Source organism: Natator depressus, chromosome 4 (assembly GCF_965152275.1).
Source record: "Natator depressus isolate rNatDep1 chromosome 4, rNatDep2.hap1, whole genome shotgun sequence".
NCBI classification, from domain to species: Eukaryota; Metazoa; Chordata; order Testudines; family Cheloniidae; genus Natator; species Natator depressus.
Window position 1 is genome coordinate 73,323,257 of NC_134237.1, and position 21,534 is coordinate 73,344,790.

Sequence of the window (21,534 nt, forward strand, 5' to 3'; positions counted from 1 at the left end):
AAGCCAGCTGCTGTCTTTTCCCCGTAGAAACAGACGAAGGCAAAAGCAAACTATGCAGCAGATCGCCACAATGGCACTGTTCTCATCTTTCCTGAGTATCTTTGACAGTGGCCACTTAGACTGAGTAATGCACCATTGAGGAATAGAAAATCCATCTCTGGCAGTCTGTAATAAAGCCACAGTTATTACATGAGGTAGAGCACTATACAATCGGCTAAGTGCATTATGGGTTTTTCCATCTTCTTCTGAAGCATCATTTGTTGACCACTGAGAAAGCAGGATAAACATCTTCATAGACCAATGGTGTGAACTAGTTCAGAAAATATGTTCCTATGTATTCCAATTCCAATGCTCTTCTAAGCTCTTTTTCTTCCAGCTCTACAATCTAGTATCTTTAGGGATGTTTCTTTCTGTTTAGCCGCAGGAACAAATCTCCCCATAAAATATCTCAGTCTGTGATACACTGTCTGCCACTGAAAAGAGGCCCATTCATGCAGGCTGCTGCTCATTACAGAGCTTCCATCAAAACAAATAGTTCCATTTTGGAAGATGTGTCTCAGAAAACGTTCATATGTGCCTTATTCAATTTCTTCTGATGCTGTTATAAATTGCACAGTAGTCCTTATGATCTGCAGATGAAATACTGGAAGAAAGTTTTACTCTGTTAGGTCACAGTTTTTGCCATGTTGTTCTGTATAGTAAGGGGAACAATTTCTCAGTATTGTGTTAATTTCTCGGTGCTAATTGTTGAGATTTTGTTTTGTCTTGAATTTCTTCCTGCTATACCTCCAAATTCAACTCTAAAACTCTGAGATTATGGCTCCAATGTATCTTCAGTTATGACAGATTCACTAGGTACACGCTCCTATAGCCTGAAAACAGGGGTCAGTGCTATACTCAAGCAAAACTTTGAGCAATTTTGTTCAAGTAAGCAGGGGTCTCAAAGTCAATTTACCTTAGGGCCAGTGCCAGTCCTCAAATTCTCCCAGCGGGCCAATAATGTCACCCATGCCACCCAGAACCCAGACCCCCAAAACTCCACCCCCACCTGCGTAAGGCTCTGGGAGGGAGTTTGGGTGGGGGAGGAGGTCTGGGGTGCAGGCTCTGGGAGGGAGTTTGGGTGCTGGGTGCAGGCTCTGGGCTGGGGGTGGGGGTGGAGGAGGAGGGGGTGGGGTTGCAGGCTCTGGGAGGGAGTTTGGGTGTTGGAGGGGGTGTGGGAAAGGGAGGAGTTCAGGTGCTGGGAGGGAGTTTGGGGGCAGTAGGGGGTGTGGGAAGGGGAGGAGTTCAGGTGCTGGGAGGGAGTTTGGGGGTGTGTAGGAAAGGGGTGGGGGGTGTAGGTTCTGGGAGGGGGTCGGGGAGTGCTGCGCTGCCAGTTTTGAGCGGGGGCCCGGGCAGTTTTAAATCACCCAGGGGACACGCGGGACGGGGGGAGTGCCCTGGGGTGGCAGGTGGGGCCAAGGGAGAGAGACAGCCCCAAAATTGCTGGAGCCCTGTGGGCCACATTGGGGAGGCTCTTGAGCAGCAGATGGCCAGCAGGCTGGGACTTTGAGACCTCTGAAGTAAACTTTATTGGATCAGGTCCAAAAACTGATGCATTCTTTCTGATATATGTGTGTATCAGATTCCTCACATGTTAGCACCTGTGTTAAAATCTTGGTCTTGCGGAAGATAATGGGAGATTTGTCACTTACTTCAATGGAGACAGGATTTTGCCACTGTTGTTTGTGCATGTGTTAGGGTTTGGGGGAAAGCATTATGCTCATGTTATGTATAATGTTCCTTTCCTCTTTCCTGTACCTCAGCTTACCTCTCTGCCAGCACAGACCAGAGTTTAGTCTTTTCAGGACTTTGATATATATCTTTATATATTATACAGAGTCAAATCTCTAATGGAAGGAGTGACACAATCTCTAAAGGAAAACATGTGCTAAACCTCTATATGTGCCTAACTATACAACAGTTTATTTATACCACTTGAAACAACTATGACTATTGTCAATAACTTCTCTTGTTTACAAACAACACTTTCAGGGAGTATCCCCAAGTTTTAGTACATGTTATCACAAGTTCAAAGGCAAAATTGCATGTGTAATACCAACAGTCCCTGGTCGTTGGCAGGCGGGATCGAACCTGGGACCTCTGAAGCTTAGTGCATGTGCTAAAGTCACGTGGCTCTTAGCTAAGGCTGTAGCAGACTCATTCATCTCTAGGTGGTCTAGGTGTAGAAGGGGGACAGAGCACCACACCCAGTAGGCATGGGTTAAACACGTGCTCACATACACTCTCCTACGGCTCTTCTCTGGGTCCTTTCTTCTTAGCCTCTGTGGAATAGTGTTCAAACTCTCTGTAGGGCATGCCAGCTCCTTAAAGTTGAGAAACAAGTTCCACAGTCTTCTTCAAACTCCACTTGACTCTTTGCAACAACAGCCTGCAGCAAATTGTAGTTCTCTTCTTCCCACCGGGATGAGAGAGCCTGTAGTGTATAATCCAGCAAAAACTGGTGAAGTCCCTGAAACCAATCCTTACAGCATACCCTGTTGGTCCTTGTGCTGTTCCACCACTGAGGCTTCTACTTATTCTGCTTATGAAAACTGCCCCCTTCCCTTGAGTTCCCATTGATTCCACTCTCAAAGAGTGGCCCTGGATGTGTCCTGGCAGGCTGCTTGTCTGCAGTGCAAGACACAAGTTTTGAACAACTAATGAGTATACCTAGTGCCTCTCATACCCAGTTCCTGGCTGGTCCATCCAGCAGAGTCACCCCGTCCAGCTCTGGCAAACCTATAAGCACAGAGTCTCCAAACCAAAAGATAAGAAACTATGTATCTCCCCACAGTTCCTTCCCTTATTTACACCACCAAATTCTGCAGTGCAAAACGTGAGTTACATACACAGAACAGCTGAATATGTATGGTTTTTATACATGCATAGCTAGAGCTGTGAGAATTACACCTGCAGTTAAAGAGAGTTGAACGTTTTAGCAGCTATCCAAATATATCTTGAGTTGCCTATTTGTGAGAGTAAAATGTTTTATAGCTGTTTTGCTGTTAAATCTCAAGACAAACTTTATTTCACATAACTGAATTGCAACCCCTTAACAAAATAAAACACTCCCTTTTCATAACTCTGTTCATGGTGTTTTTTGCTGGTAAATTTTACACACAGCAATTATTTGGGCAGAAAAAAATCCATTAGGATGTCTAATGATGCAAGACTATCAAGATACCGATACCCCCAAGTGTAATATAGCACTGTAAGAAAGCAGGAGCTGTGTTTAATAGCCTTCTGAAATACACTAGAGAACTCATTGTTGAGAGAGCTAGAAAGCTGAAAATGAAGGCTTTGAAAAGCAGAAAGAAGTGACTCATTGTTATGAAATAGAGAACAACAATCATATTTTTTTCTGAAGAATCGAGAAACAAATTTGCAAAAAAACTTGCACATTATGCTCAAGAGCTGTTTCTTTCATGTGTCTGTAGGAAAATGTAAGAAATGACCTGAATACATTATGTTACGGGGTCAAAGGCAGGGATTAAGATGTTATGTTGCTTTTGGTTCCCCTTCCCTTTGACTGTGCATTCTTCTCTGAAAGGGAACAATGCTACTGTGGGGGGAGTTAATTAGTGTTGTTCATTTCAGCATTCCCGTCTGGATTTCTGCTTCAAAACCTACCAAGCTTTCAGGGATTGAGCTGAGTGGGAACCTGTTTTCCCATCCTTTGAAAATTTAAGATTTCATAATATTTCCTATTTGGCCAATATGGAGATCATTTGAATTTTTTCACAAAAATGAAACATCTGTCCCCCACCTAAGGATACTCACCTGGGATGTGAGAGATACACATTGAAGCCCAGCTCTGCCTGATTCAGCACAGAGAGTCAAATCTGAGTCTCCTCCATCCCAGGTGAGTGCCAAACAACCAAGCTATAGAATCAGTCTCTCTCTGCCCTAATGTATATTTAATTATTGATACCAAATGGAACAGCTCCAACAGGAGAGATTGAGAGAGACCAATATCTTCATTGTTAAGATATTTACCTTATTCTTTGATTCAGATAGAGAAGGGTCTTGAAGCTGAGTCTGTCACATCCCAGATAAGTACTTTAACCACTGAACTGACTCTCCCTCTCTCTCTCTTCAGCCCCTGCCTCCAAAAGTCCATCCTGAACCTTTGCCAACAAAAGTTTTGTGAAAACTGATGCATTCCTGCAGAAAGCTTTGTTTTCAACAAATTGGCATTTTCCGACAAAAAACTGTTTTGTCAAAAAATTCCTAACCAGCTCTGTTCACGAGATTATATGCATGGGGGATACTGTCTTCCCTGGTTCTACTCTTTTTTTTGCTTTCATATGTCCAAAGCATACCACACTCATGGAGCCTCACAAATGAGGGGAACATTTGAACTGGAGAGCTGTTGTATCAACCAGGCAAGATACCAACAAGCTTCAACAGGACTTTATTGTCAAAGTGGAAACCTCTTTACCAAGCTGCTGCTGCACCCTCTGTAGCTTTCTCCCAGCCTCTCAACTCCTCCCCCTCCTTCCTGTTTCCTGTCCTTTTAGACTCCCAACAGCCAGTGCTCCCAATTCTAATAATTACAAGCAACATCTAAACACCACATTCCCTCCTCTCTTAAGAAATTCTCCTAATTAAAATAAACATTATTGTTCTAACCACAGGAACAAATATGAAACAAGACACTATACTGTTGGCAGAAATATTACACTGAAAAAATGGGTGTTTATCACACATCACTCTCCTTACAATGTGTATGATAAACACCATTTTTTCATGGTCTGTGTGTATATAAATCTCCTCACTATATTTTCCACTTTATGGATCCGATGAAGTGAGCTGTAGCTCACAAAAGCTTATGCTCAACTAAATTGGTTAGTCTCTAAGGTGCCATAAGTACTCCTTTTCTTTTTGCGAATACAGACTAACACGGCTGCTACTCTGAAACAGGATTTTCTGAGTGCTTCAGTTTGAAAGTCCATCCCTGGCCACCAATACCGATCCTGTAGTCATTGTTTGGTTCGGACAATTCCTTGATGAGTATCGTGTGCCAGGTGTATGAGTTTTGACTGTAATTCTTCTGGCACAAGGAGCCGGTGTGTACCTTATAGCACTCAGCCATCAAACAAAGAAAGTTCATCCTGAACTCTAAAATAAGGCAGCAAAACTGGGTCAAGGCTTTTAGGGTGACTGGACCATCTCTTTGTCAGAAATTCCCGTAGTTTTTGTTGAATTGGACACACTGAATATCAAGGTTCCTTCCCTACTCTGAACTCTAGGGTACAGATGTGGGGACCTGCATGAAAAACCCCCCAAGCTGTTTTTTACCAGCTTAAGTTAAAACTTCCCCAAGGTACAAACTATTTTACCTTTTGTCCCTGGACTTTATTGCGCCACCACCAAGCGTCTAACAAATATAACAGGGAAAGAGCCCACTTGGAAACGTCTTTCCCCCCAAAATCCCCCCAAGCCCTACAACCCCTTTCCTGAGGAAGGCTTGATAAAAATCCTCACTAATTTGTGTCAGTGAACACGGACCCAAACCCTTGGATCTTAAGAACAATGAAAAAGCCATCAGGTTCTTAAAAGAAGAATTTTAATTAAAGAAAAAGTAAAAGAATCACCTCTGTAAAATCAGGATGGTAAATACTTTACAGGGTAATCAGATTCAAAACATAGAGAATCCCTCTAGGCTAAACCTTAAGTTACAAAAAGACACAAAAACAGGAATATACATTTCATTCAGCACAACTTATTTTATCAGCCATTTAAACAAAACAGAATCTAATGCATATCTAACTAGATTGCTTACTAGCTCTTTACAGGAGTTTTGACCTACATTCCTGCTCTGGTCCCGGCAAAGGCAACACACAGACAGAGCGAACCCTTTGTCCTCCCCCCCCCAGCTTTGAAAGTATTTTGTCTCCTCATTGGTCATTTTGGTCAGGTGCCAGCAAGGTTGTCTTAGCTTCTTAACCCTTTACAGGTGAAAGGGTTTTTCCTCTGGCCAGGAGGGATTTAAAGGTGTTTACCCTTCCCTTTATATTTCTGACACTGAACAAACAGCTTGAAATTGTTCTCTTGTAACTACAGTGAGAGTGCTTGTAATAAGTGCAACCACTACATCCTGGACCATCTGGTGAAGGCAAAGGCAGGCGAGAAAGGCAATCAGCGACCACATTTTGGTTTCCAGGCTTATATTCCAGTTCATGATTGAACGAGTAGTCTTACAGACCATCAAGCAATATGGTATTCTGCTCTTCCCAGTCCTTTCGTGGTGAGCAACATCGTCAAAGGGCTGTGGTCTATACGCAACTTGAATGTTCGGCCCCACAGGTATGTTCTCCATTTTTCAGTAGCCCAGACACAAGCAAGTGCTTCTTTTTTGACTGTAGAATATTTTCTCTCAGCATTACTTAGTGTCCTTGAAGCAAGTGCAACAGTCCTCTCTGTGTTGTCCTCACGCAGTTCTGTGAGAACAGCCCCAAGTCCATAATCAGGAGCATCAGTAGTTACAATTGTGGGCAATGCAAGACTGAATAGTGCAAGTACTGGACTATGTACAATCAAGTCTTTCACCGTTTCGAAATTAGCTTGTGCATCCATTGTCCACACTAAGATAGAACTTCTCCATAGTAATTCCCGTAACAGTTCAATGACAGAAGCATAATTGGGAATGAATTTTGCATACCAGGAGGTAAGACCCAAGAAGGAACGTAAGCTTTGCAAATCTGTTGGAGGAGGAGCATTTGAAATTGCCATGATATGATCTGGATCAGGTTTTCATCCAGCCTGTGAAATTGTATACCCCAGAAAGGAGAGTTCAGTTTGTCTAAATTTGCATTTGGACCTATTGAGCTGGAGGCCTGCTGTGCTGATGCAGTTCAGTACAGACTGCAGGTTATTGTCATGCTCCTCAGAAGTATTTCCAAACACAATAATATCACCCAGATAGCATTGAACTCCATGTTGATTCTTCAGAATCAATGACATTTTTTGAAAGGCACTTGGGGCAGATGCGAGACCGTATGGAACATGTTTAAAATGAAATAGTCCCTCATGTGTAATAAATGCTGTGAGGTCTCTGCTATCTTCATGCAACATAACTTGGTGGTATGCGCTTTGCAAATCAAGAGTAGAAAACATCTTTGCTCCATGGAGTTCTGCAAATACTTCTTCTATGTGAGGAAGAGGATGGCTGTCAATCACAATAGCTCTATTTGGCTCCCTTAAGTCCACACAAAGGCGAAAGCCTCCACCCTTCTTCTGCGACACTACTATAGGTGAAACCCATTCTGAGGAGTTGCTCTCTTCAGTAATGTCCTTTTGAACAAGTTTTCTAAGTTTCTCTGAAACAGCTTCCCTGACTGAAAATGGTAAGCGCCATAACTTCTGTCGTACAGGCATCACATTATTCCACATTTTACTTTATGCAGAAACCCATAAGCACAGCCAAGTTTCTCCTCAACCTGGTGTTGGGTCCCAGCTGAAACTGGTGTGTGTACTGCAAGAGTGCTTTGCTGAGGAAGATCAATTCGTCCATTAACTATCCTGAGAATTAAAACAGCCAATAAATCTCTGCCAATGATAGGAGTGCCTTTGTGGAAAATGTAGATCTCTGCAGTTACACAGCAATCACCAAAAGTAACTATTACTGGCAGGCAGCCATGTACTGGAATATGGCTTTCAAATAGCACACCAAGTGAAGTTTGGTTTCAGTAAGAGGCACATCTTTAAAGTAATGCAGATAGATGGAATCAGGTAGTATAGATACTGCTGAGCCAGTGTCCAACATTAGCTGAATAGAGTGTGGTTTTCCTGAGGGTATGGTGGAAACGTTTACAGTGCACTTTATCGGTTCTGGAATATGTGCAGTAGTGATTTTGTCCACGCTCAGCACAGTAACATCTGGTATTGTAACTGCATGCACCTGGTGATTGAACTGGCTACTGCGACATACTTTAGCAAAATGTCCACTGGCTGGTAGAGAGCTACAGAGGGTGCAGCAGCAGCTTGGTAAAGAGGTTTCCACTTTGAAAATTATTTTCAAAGGGGAAACCTCTTTACCAAGCTGCTGCTGCACCCTCTGTAGCTCTCTCCCAGCCTCTCAACTCCTCCCCCTCCTTCCTGTCCTTTCAGACTCCCAACAGCCAGTACTCCTAATTCTAATAATTACAAGCAACATCTAAACACCACAAGAGCTACAAGGAACTATGCTGACTTCTAGCACCTGACCCTAAATCTTTGCAGTTAAAGGTTGGGTCATTGTGATCAGACACTCCAAGAAAACAATACAGACTTGGGCCCTGACCCAGAAAGCATATAAAGTTATGATTTAACTTTAAGCATATGTGTAGGCTGACTGCAGTGAAAGGACTTGATTCAGTGGGGGCCTTTCCAAAAACAAGGTGAGGGCTGCATTGGATGATAAATGAACTCTACTATTGCTTTGTTTTTTGAAATCTATGCAATAAATATGGCTTTATAAAAATTTTAAAGGATCTCATTCAATTTTCATGAAATCAATAATAATTCCTATAGGAAGTCTTTGCAAGAAGGTGAAATAAGTAAAGGTTATTACTTTCTAGTAATTCATTTTTTTTTTTTACTTTCATGTCAGAAGTGAACTTTGCAAAAATTAACTCATCTGTCTACATATGTACTATATAATTATATCAATTCATTTACTCTTAATATTTGGAAAAAATGGCTTCCTTTGGAATGCTTTTTGAGAGCAGGTATCCTATACAGACCGGCTGGCTGAAATTTCCCCTAAAAGTTGGTTATTTGACAGCAGTCTACTACAGAGTTTCTTCTATCTTCCAGCACCTTGTACTAGACTTCATCAGAGACAGGATTCTGAACTATATTGAATACCACTTTTGATACAATATGGCAATTCTTGTATTCCTAAAAGCTATGAATTACACACTCTGCTTGGGTGACTACCCCACGCTCAATGTTTAATGCAGGCCAGATGGGCCAATTAACCCATTAGGCAGCTGATTAAGGAGGCTCAGCTAGGCAGGAATAGCTGAGGAACTGAAAGCAGAAGAGGCTGTTAGGGAAAGGCAGACACTCCCAGGAGAGAGGGAGGAGTGAATGGAGATTACAGCCTCATTCTGGGAAGAGGGAGGAGGCTTTTGAAAACTAGTAGGCCTAGGAAGAAAAGGGGAATCAGTAGTAGGAAACAGCCCAGGGATAGAGCAGTGAGGCCAGAGAGAGAAGGCCTAGATTGCTGAGAACCTGGGCTGCAACCTGGAGAATAGGGTGGGGTCAGGTTCCCCTAACACTCACTGGGTGAGTGGCACAGAGCTAGTGAGCAGGAAAACTGACTAGGACTATTGAGGAGCTAAACCTTCCCCAGACGGGGGGAACATGGGCAGTGACACGGCTGGTGGGCTGAACCACAAAGAGGATACTGTGGTTCCTGAGGCTACAAGAGGGGCTGCGGGTGGACAGTAGAGAGACAGTGATGGTGTGCAAACTGCAGATAGGGAGGGTGTCAGCCTCGAGCTAGTCCCCAGAGTACCAGGAAGGGGTACCAGTCCAGGGGTGAGTGTGTGCCCCATGACACACTCAAGCACTCTCTCTCATCTGTTGGCAAAATGTTCCTCTATTTGACTTTTGAAATAGAATATTCCATTACTTAATTAACCTCTGCAGGTGTTGGTAAAAGCATAAATGAGCTGTAGTGCAGGCCAAGATGTCTGTTTGTGATTAATATTCATTGTAATTTTAGATTTTTGTTTGTGAACCAACCACTGCTCCTAATCCTCCAATGAACTAAATCTGTTTTGCATTACTTCTCCAGAACTGTTGTGATAACTGGGCCTACAAATTTACTCTACTTATGAGCTGAATTGTAAACAGTATATGAAGGTTCATATGATGTTACACAACTTTCTATCAATTGTCGATAGACAGTAAGTCATTTTCAATAATGCATGTTATAAATGGGTGCAAGAGAACCAGACAGACTAAATTAGTTCAAACAAAAAAGGCCACTTCAATATGATTCAAGGACTATATTGAAATTATGCTTGGAAAAAAACAGAATATGTGGAACCAGACATTAATAACAAAATTGATGTGTCTGATTTTAGGCCTAATTGGTGGACAAAATAATGAGGGGACCTTTTTGGGTCCTTAAAAAGAGAGACTTTGGGGAAAAAATAAGGAAGAACAGACAGAAGCTGCTGAAGCAAGCAAGCAAGCTGCCACCTCTTGGGACCCTGAGTCTTTGTCATCCTGATCCTGAGATGTCCTGACCAGACTAGTCCAGAGCGAGGGATCCAGATGACATCACCACCCCATCCAGCTGAATCCCAAACACCACCTGAGATAAAATGGAATTGGAGTTTAATAGCAGCAGCAACAACAGCTCCAGCCCATTTCAACTAATTCCTTCTCTTTATCCAAAAGTACAGTTATACCCATCTCTGATACCATTTGGCAGTCTTAGACAAGGGTTTTTTCCTTCTAAAAATGGTCTTCAGCTAAAGGGAACAAGAAATGTTGTTAAAATGAAACCCTTATGTAATACTCTTACATTTCAAATGCTTTCACTGTATTTCCTCTTTACCTTTAATAACAGATTAGAAGGATTTCTAATGGTGTTTGCCATAGTACTAAAGCACGCTGAGATCTCTGTATGCTAAACCTTAGACTTTAACACTGTTTAATGTTGGGCAGTGATTGAATAAATGGGGCCAAAGGAGTCAAAGGTGTTAACATAATCCAATCTAAATTTATACAGCTGAACCAATGTAGTGCTGCATACGCACCATCACTAGCTCTGCTGCAGGACACATGGGCAGGGGGAAGGAGCTGTAGCAGGGGTGGCATTATGTTCCAAGAATTCTCAACTACCGGAATGGCCCCTGGAGGCTACGGGCAGCCAGCCTAATGTTAGCATCACCTTTTGGTATTGGATTGGGTGTCTACAGATGAGACCTACAAATATGCACATTTTGCATGTCCAGTTTCTGCTCCCCTTACTAAATCAGTCCCATCACACTTCCAGATGTCTTCCCTGAGGTATCAGGCCTTTTAATATTTACAAATAGTCACATTTAGGTCAAATAAATAAAAGGAAAATAGGAGCCATAAAACCATACTTTAACAAGAGATGTGCTGAGCCAAGGCATCAAAAGCTACCTTGATTTTCCCAGGCCTGAGGCAAACATCTGCACCAGTATGAACGTATCATCTGTGTAACCATAAGCTGAAGCTATAATCAACTCAAATTAGGAACTATACTTTCCGGACAATATTATATTTGAGCTCATAAAAGGGATTGATGACTAAGCTGTGTGTGTTCATGGTAAGGAAATATATGGCATTATATAAAATGGAATAAGGCACAGACAGAAAATCTGTGCAAGTCCAACCTGCATCTCACAACCAAAAATAGTATTCCTGAGGTGTGGGATACCATTAATACATATTATTCTGATAATGGCTAAATTGCAGTTGTACATCATCCTGAGCATTAAATAACTGGAGATCAAGTTCAATGAGTAGTGTTCAATGGCAGCATTAGCTGCTAAATGGGACAAGTATAGGTAGCCAGAAAAACCTGATTCAGTCCCTCCCTGCCATTAAATAAATAGGGGGAAGATGCTTATGTTCATTTTGTAGCCATATTAGTAGACGTTAGGCCACCACTTAAAATGATTAAAATACATCTATAAAGAAAAGATGCCTTTTCATTTCAGCTTCCAATCAGATCTGAAGGGGTGAGGGGGGGAGTGCCATTAGCTGAAAGACACAGATCCTTGAAGAAGTTGATGTCATAGTTTCATTCCCATCACAGCTCTAGGTCATTCTCCATACATACTGAAAACATGATGGCTGGATCCAGATGATTTTTATTTTGGATTAAGCAAGACAAAGAACAAAAGCAAAGTCTCCACAAGAGGGTGTACTATGTGTATCTCCTGTGTTAAGACTGATACCTCTGCTTATGTGCAGAGACCTTTGGTATTTATAAGTTTAGAACACAGAAAAGAACATACTGTTGTAGCTCCATATGCTACAGCACCCGTCCTCCGCTGGCTCACAGTAAGATGGAGTATATCCAGGAGTCAGTATGTTACAACTCCATTCAGCACCTTTCAAAGGACATAGTCCAACTGGGTTCCAAGCCACACAGGCCTTCAAGCTAGCTGTCCTGCCACCTACTGTACAATTGAGCTAGTCAGACATTTAAAATGCCAATTCAGAGAACCTGGAGTGTTTCACAAAAACAACTCTGTTTCTAACTTTTAGTGATTCAAAGGCAGGTGTATTAAAAACGCTGTTAAAATTGTAGGGTGTCACATTAAATTTCAAAGGATTTTCCTGTTCCTTCTTGAAGTCTAGGAGGCTCTGTAGGTAAGTGTGCGATCTTGGCCTAGCACTGCAGTAGTTGGCTGACAGCCCGCCTGCCTAGAGCAAGGCTGGGTGGGGGACCAGCCTGTTTGTTCTGTCTCTGTATTGTGTTCTTGTGTGTTGTTGTTTGAATTCAAAGAAATAAAGTAGTGTTATGTTGCAAACCTTTCAGCAAAGAGTTTGTTTTTATCTGACTTTCTGTGTGTATGCAGTTTCATTTAGCTGTCTGACTTCAGACATTGTGACTCAATCTTGAATATTTTGGCCTGACATTTCTTTTGAAAAAAGATATGCAAAATCTGAAGATTATATAAACAAGGTACTTACAGATGACCTGGAACAGTTTGATTTGGGAATTTATAATCTATTAAACTATATTATAATTCATTCAAATAAATCCTGCATCACAAGCTCCTTCATATATATATGTCCTTTCAGTAAAAGTATTCCACATCGAGACACATAACACAAAATGTAAGTATAGAAATACAACAAATTATTGAATGTGTAATACTAACTAAAAGACTTTGTTGGCATTCATACGAGGATTTCTTTTCCCCTAGTTACAGTAGGCACCTCCTTTATTCTTACTGCCTGTGTTAAAGCATTACACATTCAGATTAGTTGTTGAAAAATGAGAACAGGATTAATATTTTCTATACTGTGACAGTCTCATTTTTAAACTAGGAAGGCTATTTGTTTAAGTTAATGTTTATAAACAGATTTTTTGGAATACATGTAAAAATGTAATACTTGTGACTTTAATGCACATTTTAAAATAGCTGTCAATTTCACTCAGGATTGGAGGTTTTTTTTAATCACAATTCATCAATTTACAAAGCCCAGTATTTAATGTCCTGCTACAGTGTTCACTACACTATTAACTTCGCTGTAATTTCAATTTAAATATTATTTTGTACAATAAAAATAATTTAGGACTAGGATTACAAGTGGGATTGGTTGATAAAAGTCTGAAAAATTATAGCTGGCTCCAAACTTTATACTTCTGATACATTTAGAGACAGTCCGTAGCAGGTCAGCTCAGCTTTGATTTTCATTAGGGATGTACATACGTCAAATGTTTTTCGCTTGGTTGAAACTCAGTTTTGCAAAATCCAATGTATAGTGACCTGAAGTAACGCTGAGCCTTGTCACCTTGAAGAAACATCAATAAGGGCAGTGATGTGTGGGAGCCTATAATAAACAAATATAATAATGAATGGGAAAACCTGGAGGCACCCAACTCTGGACTGGATACAGTCCTCCGATAGTTCGGTAACATGTGATAAGTGTACCTCCACATTGTTTTTGGATCATGAATGGCTGGAACACTATTAAAACACTTTCTTTTTCAGACATTTTAGGCACTTCCAAGTTATGCAATAATCTTTACTTACTGTATTTTTGATGGCTGGAACTATGCTTTTGGGGGGGGCGGTGTGTATATATATATATATATATATATAGTATCACTAAGCCTCAGGCTAAATTGTGTAATTGTACACAGTTGCATAATGACAGCACAAACAGGTGCTCAGTTATTCAGACTTTTCTGGGTATGTTTAAGTTGAGTGCTGTGCTTTTATCTGCATGTTTTTAAACAGTGGCTATTGTCCAGAAAAATAACCATGTGTAAGTGACACCTTGTTAATCAGAGGAACAGCTCCATGTTTGTATTTGGAGTCTCATCTCCAAACTTTACTAACTAAAAATATTATTTTAGTTCTGATGAACTATACATCCACATCTATTTGGTCATCTTGATGGAAATAGTTTTCCCTCCCATGGGACAAGCAGGCATCCCAGCAGTCAGTTTTATGGTGTAGTCAAACTTAACTTCTTTCCCTAATCCTATTGCAGTGTTTGACGGGCTGGAGAGATGCTGCTGCAAGGGTGAGTGTGCAGAGTACGTGCACAGTTTGTTTTTGTTTTAACCGAGGCAGATCTCAAAGTTGTCCCACACAAAGGTGGTGTATAACAGCTCATGTGCATCCCTTTTGAACCAGTGTTAGTGCTCGCCTCAGCATGTGCACACTTTCTTTTTAATTAACAATCCATATCAACATCCCTTTTTAGTATTACATTTCTGTATAAGAACCGTTGTGCATCTGTCTCCATGACTCTTTGAAAATCTGGTCCTTGAGTTTCGCCTTCCCACAAACCCTTTCCTCTGTGTTATGGGGTTACGATACTGTACGTTTGGTGTACATCGTCATTTGGCCTCTAGTTCATAATGCTTAAAAGTCAACGTTACTCAGGAAATGCTCATTTGCAACATGTCCATCCTGATAGAACAATCATTAGCCTGCTATTGTAGAAGCAACTGCTGCCAGCACAAGTAGTATATATATGTCTTCAGTAGTGTGGGTTAATAAAGCAACCAACTAGAATTAGGGCTTTAAAAACTTTTATAGATTAAGGAGCAACTGAGAATATGTTCAATAGACTTGACTGACTCACAGAAACATAACCTGCTACTTTCTTAAAAGATTCAGAGCCAGGTGCTCTCCCCATAGAATCAACAAGGAGTCCGGTGGCACCTTAAAGACTAATAGATTTATTTGGGCATAAGCTTTCGTGGGCTAGAACCCACTTCATCGGATGCATGGAGTGAAAATTACAGATGCAGGCATTATTATACTGACACATGAAGGGAAGGGAGTTGCCTCACAAGTGGAGAACCAATGTTGACAGGGCCACTTTGATCAGGGTGGATGTAGTCCACTCCCAATAATAGATGAGGGGGTGTCAATTCCAGGAGAGGCAAAGCTGCTTTTGTAATGAGCCAGCCACTCCCAGTCCCTATTCAGGCCCAAAATTAATGGTGTTAAATTTGCAAATGAATTTTAGTTCTGCTGTTTCTCTTTGAAGTCTGTTTCTGAAGTTTTTTTGTTGAAGGATGGCTACTTTTAAATCTGTTATAGAATATCCAGGAAGATTGACGTGTTCTGCTACTGGCTTTTGTATGTCACCATTCCTGATGTCCGATTTGTGTCCATTTATTCTTTTATGTAGGGACCGTCCAGTTTGGTCAATGTACATGGCAGAGGGGTATTTCTGGCACATGATGGCATATATAACATTAGTAGATGTGCAGGTGAATGAGCCGCTGATGGTGTGACTGATCTGGTTGAGTCCTCTGATGGTGTCGCTAGAGTAGATATGGGGACAGAGTAGGCAACGAGGTTTCCTACACACCACACCACAGAAACACTAACCCAGGAACCAATCCCTGTAGCAAATGAACACAACTTCACGGAAGCCACAACCTGTCTGACTTTCACTAAAAATAATGGGGGTAGGTAGTTGGCAAGGGGATGACTGAAACCTGAGCCCCAGGCCGGGGGATAACAGCCAGAGCCCCACTGTGAGGGGTAGGGGACTCCAGCACCTGCTGCCCAGGCCGGCTGACAGCTGCAGGAAACCTGGCTGAAGCTGAAAATGTCATGGAGATCTCTGAATGTCATGGAATCCATAATCATGGTCCTGATGCAAAAAAGCACTTAATTTTGTGTGCTTAACTTTTAAGCATATGACTAATCCCGATGGAGTAATAGGACCAGTCATGCTTAAGGTTCTGCACATTTTTAAAAGCTCTGCTGGGTGGATCAAAGCCATCAAATTGAAAAGATCTTTCTTGTTTCTTTTTTTCCTTTTCCTCCTTATCAGTATGGATGACAGGGTGTTTCCTGATGCACACATTAAGAACAAACATATATATGTGTGTGTTCCCTCAGTTTCTCCTGTCTCAGGGGCAAAAAATATTTCCTCATTACCTCCCAAACACTAAACTAGAGTTGCTTTACTGCCAAAGAAGAATTCATGTATCTCTCTCTGCAACATACTCTGCCAGTGCCAGTTGTTTCTGCTCTTTCAAGGATGTTAATGTTTGACCCTTTGGCTGTGTCTACACTTTGAGCGAGGAGTGGGGTTCCCAGCTGACGTGCACATATTCACACTAGCCCTCATGTGAACTCGCACAGTCAAAATAGTAGTGTAGCTGCAGCAGCTCACGCTAGTCACCCCAGGTACAAACCTGACTGACCCCATAGTTGCTGGAACTAAGGATTCGGGGGGTGCTGCCGCACCCCTGGCTTGAAGTGATTCCCATTATAAGAGGGGTTACAGTTTGGTTCAATGGCTCTCAGCACCCCCACTATACAAATTGTTCCAGCACCCCGGCTTGAATCCCATAGGTATGTACTCAGAGTGGCTTGCCAGTACCAGTGCTGCCGCTACCCATGCTACCTTGGCTACACCAATACATGTACAGTAACTCCTCGCTTAACGCTGTCGTTCTGTTCCTGAAAAAAAATGTGACTTTTAAGCGAAACGACGTTAAGCAAATCCAATTTCCCCATAAGAATTAATGTAAATGGGAGGGGGAGGGTTAGGTTCCAGGGAATCTTTTTTCACCAGACAAGACTATATATATATATATGTACACACACATTATAAGTTTTAAACAAACAATTTAATACTGTACACAGCGATGATGATTGTGAGGCTTGGTTGAGGTAGTGAAGTAGGAGGGGGGAAGCGGGTGGGATCTTTCCCAGGGGATGCCTTTCTGCTAAATGATGAACTAGCTCTTGGCTGAGCCCTCAAGGGTTAACCCATTGTTGTTAATGTAGCCTCACGCTCTACAAGGCAGCGCAAATGGAGGGAGGGGAGGCAGCATGGCAGACAGAGACACACACCCTGTGTGAGAGAGAGAGAGAGCGAGAGAGAGAGATGCGCATTGCCCCTTTAAGTATGCTGACTAGGGTGACCAGATGTCCCGATTTTATAGGGACAGTCCCAATATTTGGGGCTTTTTCTTACATAGGCTCCTATTCCCCCCTTCCCCCCCACCACCCTCTGTCCCAATTTTTCACACTCGCTGTCTGGGCACCCTAAGGCTGACCCCACTATAAGTAAACTGTCTTTTTAAGTAGATCAGCAAGTTGAGATAGCAGCTGCGGCCACCAGGAAGCTCCCTCCATCCTGAGCCGTCATTTGTCTCCCCTCACCCCATGGAGATGGGGTAAGTGGGGTTCAGGACCAGGGAGGAGGGGGACACCCTGACATTAGCCCCCTTTCCCCCCCCCCCGCACTCGCACAGCAAGCAGAAGGCTCCAGAGAGCAGCTCCAAGGCAGAGGGCAGGAGCAGCACATGACAGTGGAGGGAAGGACAGCTGAACTGCCGGCAATTGATAGCCTGCTGGGCAGCTACCACACAGGGAACTTAGGAGAGCGGGGAGCTGATGGGGGGCTGCCAGTCCACCCTGGTTCCAAGCCCCCACCAGCTAGCTCCAACAGGCTGCTCTTCCTGCAAGCAGAGGACAAAGCAGGCGGCTACCAAAGACGTTATAAGGGAATTGCAGAATTTTAAACGAGCATGTTCCCTAATTGATCAGCAACGTAACAATGAAACAAGGTTAACCGGGACGACTTTAAGTGAGGAGTTACCGTAATATGCTAGCCCAGATGAGCATATTCCTCTCACTGGTGGCAGGGCAAGGTAACTCTCAGTCCTGGGTAGCCAAGCACTGTCTCAAACCTATATTACAATTTTTGCAGTTAGTCCAATCACCATAACATATCTACCTTGCAGCTAATTGTCTAGGCAATTACATTTTCATTATGCCGTAATACACTCCAAATTTCCAGCATAGAAAAGGTCACCACAGTTTTGACCTGCTTTTATGTAGGTTATATTCCACAATCTGCCTTTTTCATTGTTGTTTTCCTTTTTATAATGGTTTATCTACGTATCCTTTCTTGTGGTTTCCATTGCAATCTATAATCAGGGCTCTGAGGTGGCACCAATAATTTTCTCTTTCAGGTGCTTGGCTGGTTCTTGCTCACATGCTCAGGGTCTAACTGATCACCATGTGTCAAGAAGAAGATTTCCCCAGGTCAGATGGGGGGATTTTTACCTTGCTCTGCAGCATGTGGGCGATCTGAGTATATCTCAATTAATCATTTCCCTGCCATTGCCGGAGCCTTGGGCAAGGGTGTACTTGGTCCCTCCTACAGTCCTTGCTTACAGACAGCCCCCCAACCTGAAGCAAATACTCACCAGCAACCACACACCACACAACAGAACCACTAACCCAGGAACCTATCCTTGCAACAAAGCCCGTTGCCAACTGTGTCCACACATCTATTCAGGGGACACCATCATAGGGCCTAATCACATCAGCCACACTATCAGAGGCTCATTGACCTGCACATCCACCAATGTGATATATGCCATCATGTGCCAGCAATGCCCCTCTGCCATGTACATTGCCAAACTGGACGGTCTCTATGTAAAAGAATAAATGGACACAAATCAGACGTCAAGAATTATAACATTCAAAAACCAGTCGGAGAACACTTCAATCTCTTTGGTCACTTGATTACAGACCTAAAAGTGGCAATTCTTCAACAAAAAAAACTTCAAAACCAGACTCCAAAGAGAGATGGCTGAATTGGAATTCATTTGCAAACTGGATACAATTAACTTAGGCTTGAATAAAGACTGGGAGTGGTTGTGTCATTACACAAAGTAAAACTATTTCCCCATGTTTATTTCCCCCCCTACTGTTCCTCACACGTTCTTGTCAACTACTGGAAATGGCCCACCTTGATTATCACTACAAAAAATTCCTCCCCTCCTCTCCTCCCTCCCTCCCCCGCTCTCCTGCTGGTAATAGCTCACCTTTCCTGGTCACTCTTGTTACAGTGTGTATGGTAACACCCATTGTTTCATGTTTTCTGTGTATATAAATCTCCCCACTGTATTTTCCACTGTATGCACCCAATGAAGTGAGCTGTAGCTCACAAAAGCTTATACTCAAATAAATTTGTTAGTCTCTAAGGTGCCACAAGTACTCCTGTTCTTTTTGATGATAAATGCTTAGGCTTTCATATGCCAGCACTATTATATGAACAAGCTGTTGCTAGCTGAGTAATTATTTATGACTTACAAGATAAGGCATGTCAAAATTGCCTTGGCAAAAATTATTATAAAGTTGAATTAGATGTTCTATGATTGACGTTTCATGCTGTAAATGACGGAGAGCACAGACCATAATTTTCCCACCCAAAGTGTATATCAATTAGTCAACTGAATTGTCATGAACAATATGATTCAAATGCTATAGAACATCAGTACTAAAAAGTAGGAGACCCAATGTTTATATTGAATGTTCATGAATTTATGTAACATTCATGAAAATCCATCAATTTTTTGTTATATCGACTAAGCTCTCTTTTCTTTGCAACAATATCTTGCATTTGAAACATTAATCTCATTTAATGATTGTGTTCCCACATTATGCTGCTTATGTCATCCTACACATGGGTTCCTCAAGACCTCTCTGTTGGTGACAGTATGTAATTTTAGATTATTTTTTCTGATATCAAACAAAAATTGAAAAGAAAAGACAAAGGCTAGTAACCCTTGTGTGGGCGACAGATTGCTAGTTGTCTGGCTATACTGAAAGGAGGACAGGAGACACTTGATATTGATTTTATCAGGCCGCAACTTTATTATTAGATGTCTGGGACTACTTGGCAGATAAAAGTGTACAGTGCAGGCAACTCCATGTTCAAACACTGTGCAGGTGCTTCCTCCAGCCCCCTTCATTTTCCATCCAGGTCCCCCAGCCAACCCATGGCTGTGACCTTATCATCCAACTGCACTTGTAAGTTAAGGTGTACTATAAGAAAGGGCGCTCCCTGTCATACCAATCATAGGAGACCCAACCCCCGCTCCCATTCTGTTCCTTTAACCAGTACCTCCTTTTAAGTCCTTTACCAAGCCATTTACCCAGTCACTGCATCCCTTCCCTATGGAGTACCTGCACTGGACATCTGCCCCCACACTTACAAAATAAGTTGCGACCTATAGGCTAACCCCTTTCCTCCTCACCGTAATAAGTCCTCTCTGAAACCCGCTGTGGGGAAGGTGAAAAAAACCCATTCCACCTCCTAGGCCAATGTGGTGGTGAGGGAAATATTCCTTCCCAGCCCCTCTAGAAAGAAGCAACTAGCAAAATGCCCACAGCAAGTCCTAACCAAACCTGGTATTCGACACCTCAAGAGGAGGAATGATGGGTGCTGCTTTGCCTGATTTTAAAATGGTCAGTGACAGAGAATGCACCAGGACCTTTGGCAAATTATTCCAATAGTTAATTATATTCACTGTTAAAATATTTACATCTTATTTCTAGTCTGAATTGTCTAGCTTCAACTTCCAGCCATCAGATTGTGTTATATCTTTTTCTGCTAGATTGAAGAGCAGGTTATTAAATATTATTTCTCTATGTAGGTACCTATAGACTGTAATAAAGTTACCCTTAACATTCTTATTGTTAAACTAAATGGACTCAAGGAGCTCAATCTATCACTATAAGGTATGTTTTCTAATCCTTTAATAATTTTCTTGGTACTTCTCTGAACTCTCTCCAATTTAGTCAAAATCCTTCTTGAATTGGGGACATCAGAACTAATTGGACATTATATTCCAACAGCAATCAACCAGTGCCAAATACAGAAGTAAAATAACCTCTTAACTCCTACTCAAAATTCCCCTGTTTAGGCAGCCAAGGATTGCATCACCCTTTTTGTCCACAGCATTGCACTGAAAGCTCATGTTCAGCTGATTATCCACCATGACCCCCAAATCTTTTTCAGGGTCACTGCATCCCAGAATACAATTCTCCATCATGTAAGTATGGCCTACATTCTTTGTTCCCATATGTATACATTCACATTTAGACATATTAAAACCCTACAGTTTACTTGAGCCCAGCTTACCAAGCAATCCAGAACATTCTGTATGACCTATCCTCTTCTTTATTTACTAGTGCCTCAATCTTTGTGTCATCTGCAAACTTTGTCAGCAATGATTTTTTTCCAAGTCATTAATAAAAATGTTAAACAGCATAAATATTAAGGCTAGGATAATAAAATGGATTTTTTTCCTATTATCCTTCCTAAATAAGTTATAACCATTGGTTAAACATTCCAAATACATGAATTATCCCACTACATTTCAGTAATACCAACCAGATCAAAATAATGCTAATAAATGAGCAAGTCAAATATTTTGTGTGTGTTACCCAGGCTCCTAGCATTGGTGCAAAGGCAATTAAAGGCAAGTCTAATGAAGAG

The 21,534-nt window shown here is 41.9% G+C and overlaps 1 long non-coding RNA gene across 1 annotated transcript in view; it reads right to left on the reverse strand.

Annotated features, from left to right (window-relative positions):
- Positions 1 to 2,212: 2,212 nt before the first annotated feature.
- The window catches only part of LOC141985880 (uncharacterized), a 175,554-nt gene continuing 156,232 nt past the window's right edge, over positions 2,213 to 21,534 (reverse strand). Inside the window, exon 4 of the long non-coding RNA XR_012639047.1 lies at positions 2,213 to 2,473. This is a non-coding gene — a long non-coding RNA (uncharacterized LOC141985880). The remainder of the gene's footprint in view (positions 2,474 to 21,534) is intronic.